The following is a 7,592-nucleotide window of genomic DNA, read 5'->3' as shown; positions in this document are numbered from 1 at the left end:
ACGCAGCCACATATCGTATAGTACCCCGAGGTACTTTCCGATATATCAAACCGTACCAAGGGTACCCTCCGATAGTACCCTGGGAGACATAGACCCTATCAGCACCAGTAACCATTGAAAATTGTTATGACTTTTAGTAGGTTACACATATCATTCTTCTATAAAGTGTTAGTAGTCACATGCTGTAGTTAATACATGCAAGTGTTGACTCTTCAGTTCAATAGTGTTCTCTATTCTTTCCTAATATACGTGAATTATCAAACCAGCTACTGTAGGTCTGCGATTAACAATAATATTTCTATTTTCATCATTTAGATTCTATGGATATCCAGGAAACGTGGATTCATCCATTTTTGGTTACCGATTAGATCAGGTTGATATAATTACTATATATATGTATATATACTGTTTCTCTCCTCACATTTTCTTTATAGAGGTTAATGATTGTCCCAGATTTAATTGATTACTTAAGTTATATGCTTTCTAATTGTAGATTTTTAGCTCATCTGACATAGTCAGATGCAGCTTGTAGAATCGCTTGATCGTCCGTCCGTCCGTCCGTCCGTGCGTCCGTGCGTCAACAGTTGGGCACAAATCTTAACCGCTCGACGTACGGTCACGATATTCGGGTCGTTGGGGGGGGATCNGTTTGCCGATTGCCCTTAATGGGGGCGCGGCGTGGGACGATGTCGCGCAGCTGCGCGTCGCTCAACGGGTGGGTGCTCGCCTCGTGCGTCCGACCGGTTTTGTCACCTAGTCGGGCAATGCAGAAGCCCGCCCGGCGCGGGCGACAGCGCACCGCAGCTCGAAACGGCGCGCGCAGTAGCTTCGCGCGGGACACTGCACGGTGCGCCAGACGCCCTTGTTATCGCCTCGACGGATGAACGCACGCCGGGCCGCCTTCGCGCACGACTCGTGATCGCCCGCGACGGCGTCATCGAGTGAGCGGACGTTAACGCGTACGCAGGCGGCGCGCACTCGCCGCCGCGGCACAGCGGCACGGGCGGTTCGGTACTGACGGGGGAGTCGCACAGCGCGCCGCGCCCACGCGGCCGGCAGTAGCAGTCGGCAGTCATTGACCGCGCAGTCGGCGGACAGCGGAACTCCTATGAGGTGCGGGAAGGTTGTATACTGCCCAGCTTGCTGCTCGCACGTGAGAGCGACCAGGGCTGTCAGGGATGCTTCGGCGGCGCATGGTAGGCGTTGCGAAGCGCGGACGACGTAGTTAATGGCGCGCTGTGTCGCGGAGGGGGGCCAGGTGCTCACGGCGAGGTTCCGGTATTTTTCGAAGCCGTGCCGAGTCCGACCTGTTCGTGAAGGTAGCACACCTTGAGGTCCGCACCGGAAGGAGGACGCCGCCACCAGCTGTCATTCAGGCGGCGCGTACTCGTGGTCTTCGGTGGTGCAGGTAGATGTTCCGTAGTGATTGCCAGAGAAGGTTCCATTGGCTCGCTCAGCGCCTGTTGACCTTGGGATGACAGTGACACGACGGCTGACGGTGACGATTCCTGACCGAAGAGGTCAAGGTATCGCTTGCGCTAGGTGTACCCACAGGTACTGCAATGTGTCCCTGGCAGTGCATACCACCGGCTCATGCCTGTAGTAGGTGAGTAGGGGGCTTGGACGTAGTTTTCTCCAACGATCCATGGCTTCGCTCGTAGTCATACCTTCGTAAGGCTTTGGGCTGTACGTCGCACGGCGGATAGCTGAGCGTACTGGACGTTTGCGACACAAGCAGGGCGACTCGCATACTTAGGCTAAATGAACACACGGCGTTAATTATAGCAGTATGAACCGTCACGCGAAGAGGCGATGACACACAACCATCGCCTGTCAAGTCGGCGTTCGCTTTCTTGATATGTTTCCACGGAAAACTACGATACGGAGTAATATTGCGTAATTCACTAACTCGATCCAGAAAATCACACGACTGTCTGCGCCGACGCCAACACGAAACACAAAGTACTCAATATGACTACTTATGTTGTCCCCTCGCGCTAGACGGGTTTAAACTGTCTCCTCATTTAACGATTACGAGTGAAGTCGAAGACGCAAGGGCGACCGCGTTCTAGGCGGGGGGGGGATGACGTAGCCAGATAAAAACCAGTTTATCATTGGGAAAAACGAGTCCGGCGCGTGCTCGCAACTCGTAGAGATTACCAGTGCTTGCGTATGTATCGCAGTGCTTGCACCGTAGAGATAAAGCACTGTACATAAAATTACGTTGGGCGTTTATCCGTATATTTAAGTATTTTACGGGCGTACCCATTAGGTCTTGCGTTGTTTTTTCATTTGAGCCTGCCAGATTTTTTCAAGCCTTCATTACCAACGATATTGTAAACAGCGTAGCAGAGGGAGGATGGCTTCCCGCTCGCCGCCGTCGTCACGACGCCGGCGGTCGCCGCGACGATGTCGTCGGCGCTGCACTTCAACACGTACGGCGGAAACCCGCTCGCGTGCGCCGTCGGCTGCGCCGTCCTCGACGCCATCGACGACGACGGCTGCCAGCAGGTGGCGCTCGAGCGCGGCACGCAGATGATCGCGGCGATGCGGAGGCTGCGAGAGAGGTACGCGGTCGTCGGCGACGTCCGCGGCAAAGGACTGATGATCGGCGTCGAACTCGTCGCCGACCGAGACAAGAGAACGCCGCTGCCGCCGGCGGAAGTCGGCGACATCTGGGAGGAGTGCAAGGACGCGGGGCTGCTGCTCGGCAAGGGCGGCCACCATGGCAACGTGTTCCGCATCAAGCCGCCGATGTGCGTGAGCAGTGACGACGTGGAGTTCGCTGCTGCCGTCATCGAGAGAGCGCTGATGAATCACGAAGCCAGGCGGAGCGAGAAGTAGTCGGGGTAGGGGGGGGTGTGATGTATGCATGCGCACAGATGCGCAGTGGTGAAGCAGGAATCACACCTTGCTACGTATAAAAGATGTAGTCAGGGGACTGTTTGGATGCACGCATGCTTGCGCACAGATGTGCAGTTGTGAAGCAGGAATCACACCTTGCTATGTGTAAGATGTAGCCAGGGAGAATGTATGCATGCACACAGACATTACAGATGTGACCCTTGCTATGGTTAAGATGTAGTCAGGGGCTGTTGTGATGCATGCATGCGCACAGACGTGCAGTTGTGAAGCAGGAATCACACCTTGCTATGTGTAAGATGTAGTCAGGGGCTGTTGGGATGTATGCACACGTGCAGACGCAGCGATTACCTGATAATTTGCAGCATGGCAGATGTGCACCCGTGAAGTGGGAATCACACCTTGCTATGTGTAAGAAGTAGGCAGTTTGTTGGGATGTATTGGATTGTAAATGTTCATGTTAGCATTTAGTGAGTATGTTCAGGATAGGATGCGTTTTTGCAGTAATTTAATATTACATGGATGTCTGAACAATCTTTGTTTGCCAAAACGTTTTGTTTTACAGTATAATATTTTATAAATGAATGTTAGGTTACTAACTTACTATATGAGATTATGTGTTTTTTGTTATGATGAAGTTTGGTTGAAATGGTATTGTTTACGCTGTTGTGTAGGAACGTTCATGGAAATACACTGAAGTGATCCATTTCTAAAGGTTATATTTGTTCTTTGTATGACTCGATGCAAAACAGTTGTTTGGGAAATATTTGGTTCATCTTGAATAGATTTGATTTAAAGTCCTCACAATGTCTTCCCCACATTATTACACTGAAGATTCTGAATCACTCTGCGTCTGGTAGCATATAATAGTTTCCAGGGTCGTAGCTATTTCTCAAGGGGCAGCCCCCCAGAGAAATGTAGATACATGGTCAACTGCGGTCACCTTCCCAGAACACAACTTGCGTGTGCCTTTGCCCCTCAATACAAAAAAGGATTAGTAACGCTCCTAGTTTTTGAGGGCATGAAATTGCGTTACTAGTATTATGCACTCGTGTACGTCTTCCACCTCAATCTATATATTGCATTGAATGTGTCTAGTGCACGTGGCTACGCTTATTCAAATTTCGTTCAATATGTCTGTGACTAGTGCGGTGGCGTTTTATGCTTGCTCAAGACCAATATTCATTCCCGACACATATAGTTATAATAGCGAGCTTCTGGCAGATAGTGGGCGTGCTCGCACAGCGAGTGTTGAGGGAAATGGGGAAGAATACACATAATATAGCTATTATTGATCAAATGGAGAGGCTGGGCACCAGGGCATGCTCAACGCATATGTGCATGGCAAAATCAGATCATATACACTGTACTACGGGCGGAGTATGCCGCCATTTCCCTGCCCTGTGATAAAGTATGTGCGCAATGGCGCGCATGTCGCTCGTCGCCTTATAGCCACCCACAGCAATGCGTTTCGGCTGATTTTACGCGCTAAAAATAGAGAGTGGCATGCCCGAAGGAGATGTGCATAGGAAAATCCGAATAAGAAATTTCACTTGGGCCGCGGCATCTCGCCATTCTTCTGCCTCTATGATACAGTACATGAACAAGGCGCACAGGTCTTTCGTCGCCTAGCCACCTACGGCAATGCTCTTCAGCCGATTTTACGCGCTTAAAATAGAGAGTGGCATGCCCGAAGGAGATGTGCATGGGAAAATCCGATCTCAAAATTTCTCTTCAGCCGCAGCATCCTGCCATGACTCTGTCCTATGCCTAAGTACATGATCAGTGGCCCGCTCCTCCCCCTCCTCCCACGCCTCCCCCTCCTCCTTCTCCTCCTCCTCCCCTCCTTTTCCTCCTCCTTCCCCTCCACTTATTAGTATTAAAGAAATATTCCTCCTCCTCGGGAGATATTGGGCATGCGCGAGCATCGGTTCAGGCATGCAGTACGGACTGAGGAAATCTGCGTGAATATTAGCTTGCTGTCGTGGCAGAAGAGGTGTATAGACTAGAACGGGAAAGGCGGCCAAGGAAGATTAGCTGGGGGCGGTAGAAGAAGAAGGGAGGTTAAAGCAGGCGGACGAGCGGAGAGGCCAAGGGAAAAGGAGTGCGAGGTTCTAAAGTAAGTGTGTTATTGTACCTACATGCTAGGGCGCTCTAACCTAATTATAAACAGCTGTTACTGTATTCAAAGTATTAATTAGGGAATCTATGCTGAGATAGACCCCATAAACCATTTCTAAATGCATATTTCATCACACAAGTGAGTAAACTCTCTGGTGAGAATACTCTTGCGCATGCAATGAGCAGTGTTATAATGCAAGGTCTATCCTCTCTATTTCTTTAAACGATGTCTAACTGAGGGGGAATGTATATCAGTATAAATCTATGCTAAGGCAATAACTCGCTCGTTTAGGTATAATGCATACATCTATTGCAAAACAACTGAGTTTTCTCTCGGGAAGCTATTACCGCATCGCGGCGCGCATGTGTTAGGCGGTGCGAGTTATGTACTGAGGGCAAATTTCAGTTAATATTAGCTGGTAGGGCCGGGGAGAGCGGGCGATGGTTCCGGCAGTATCTGGACGAGAAAGGCGGAGGGAGCAGATAAGGCTCGGGGCGGTAGAAGCAGAAGGAGCGGCTTGAACGATGGACAGGGGACGGGCACAAGCGGGAAGCGACGCAGGGCATTAAGTAGGGTGGTTTGTTTACCCTACATCGGGGTAGAGCGCTCTCCTATTATAAACGACAGGTCTACTGATAAAAGGTTTATGTAGAGGAAATCTCGATGCTGACGATACCCGTAACCCATTTTAACAATGCATATTCATCACAAAATTATACTCTCTGGTGGAGATAATTTGCGAATTGCGTGTAAACCACACTTCAATTCGTACCTCCCCCCCCAACCCTCCCACTAGCCAGATTGTGCATACTGGCTGGATATACGCAGCGGGGACTTACCATGTAGCTAGCGTTTTTTATGTCTTTCTAGACACCGCGAGGGCCGCCACCTGTTCGACACAGTAAGTGACTAGCAAACCTTAGTAAGGACAATCACCTAGTATGTCCAGATGGCGTGTGACATGGCTCCGTGATATACGCCACCCGAGACTCTAGCTAGCCACAGAAGCGGCCTGCACTTAATTGCTTACTGCGCTCACTCACGTAGTCACCCAACCCGGGCGGTTCCGTTCGGCTCCGAGTGCGATAAGCGTGTTAGTCCGACAATTTGCCACACCAATAAACGTTGACAAACGGGGCCACGCCCACCCTGCTCTGCTGGGTTACAGTTAGACGTCTATATAATAAAGTGTCCAACCCGGATGTATACAACAAAGGTCTATACAGATTAGGACGTAGCGCAGACAAAGGTTGCTAAATAAACGGCTGGTCTTTACTGCAGCGGACTGCACTCACAGCCTAATAATGCAGCATAGCGCCAGATTTCTATCCTGCAGCGGTGAAGGCGGTTTTGGCAACTCCCCTCGTCTCTACTATTTGATGGACAGCTCCATTTAATACTTACTATTGTGATTAATTTACTTCCCCCACCATAAAACATTCAAACAGGAGCATAACGAACTGCCTACCTCACCGAACCGTAGGCGCCTCTTCAAAACGGTGCGGCCGATTGTTCTCTCTCTTGAACCCTCGCTGGCGTTCTCACCCACAAGCCACTTGAACACTGGTGAAAAAAAGCCCGTAGTGGTTAATGTTACGCAGTACGACGTACGCTAGCTGTTCGGTCACCATTTAGCTCTCAGCTCTCTGACAACACAACTCAGCCGCGCCTCTCCAATTCTATATGCTACATACAGAGTGGACTAAGCTATGCGGGGCCTACCTCACTCGACCTCCCGCCGCGAACTCGAGTGTTAACTCACTAGACGCCCGAGACAAACTCGAGTGCTACCTCTCTAAACGCCCACAAAACTCTATTGTGACTTCAGCAACTCCGCCGGGAAAAACACAACCGAATGTCACCTCCGTTTCACACAAGACGATGTCTATGTTTATTATCTCGCGCGCAAGAGCGAAAATATCATTCCGTCAACTTAGAAGGGGGGTGGCTAACCCATTCAACATGGCTGCCTCCCAATGGTAAAAGTACTGCGACTATCCACTAACAACAATTGTGAGCAGAGCAAACACTACGCGGAAACGCACATATAGACACCGGACCTCACAAAATTATTACAATCCACAACACAGAATTATTACACACATCCTGCCCGTTGGATTCACAGTGAGCTACTGCCTCACAATTACCTAGATGGAGAACCGGTGTGACGGTGCCGCCGCCAGCACATCGTTCCCTACTTTCAAAGATCGGACCGTCAGAGTCGAAGCCCAACAACCGTACCTGCGCGCGGTCGCACGGCACCCGGCTGCTGTGGAGGAGACCAGCTGGATCTATCTCGGTTGCTGTTTGTCCCTCGCTCCGCCGACTTTCCTCAACCAGCTCTTCTCTGGAGTGTAACGGAATGGTCGACAAGGTTGCCTCTTTGTCGCCATGCCTACTTTTAGTACGCTGCCTTCTGTCGCCTCTACTTTGTTCGCTGCTCGGACTCCGATCTGCGAGGCTACACTCACGGAGCGCGGCTGACGACTTCCGTCTCGTGCTGCCTTCCCTGGTCACTGGGCAGTCCCGGCTGCGGCGCCACATCCGATCGCGCCAGGAATCGTTGAATCGGTCGGCTGGTTTGTTCGGAATGGGGTCGCCCGCATTT

The 7,592-nt window shown here is 50.8% G+C and overlaps 1 pseudogene; it reads left to right on the top strand.

The window, feature by feature from the left end:
* Window positions 1–1,474: 1,474 nt before the first annotated feature.
* Window positions 1,475–3,663, top strand: LOC106817674 (annotated as a pseudogene).
* Window positions 3,664–7,592: the final 3,929 nt, after the last annotated feature.

The sequence above is a fragment of the Priapulus caudatus genome, unplaced genomic scaffold (genome assembly GCF_000485595.1).
Source record: "Priapulus caudatus unplaced genomic scaffold, Priapulus_caudatus-5.0.1 Scaffold1824, whole genome shotgun sequence".
Classification (NCBI taxonomy): domain Eukaryota; kingdom Metazoa; phylum Priapulida; class Priapulimorpha; order Priapulimorphida; family Priapulidae; genus Priapulus; species Priapulus caudatus.
This window is presented reverse-complemented; position numbering and strand designations above follow the sequence as displayed.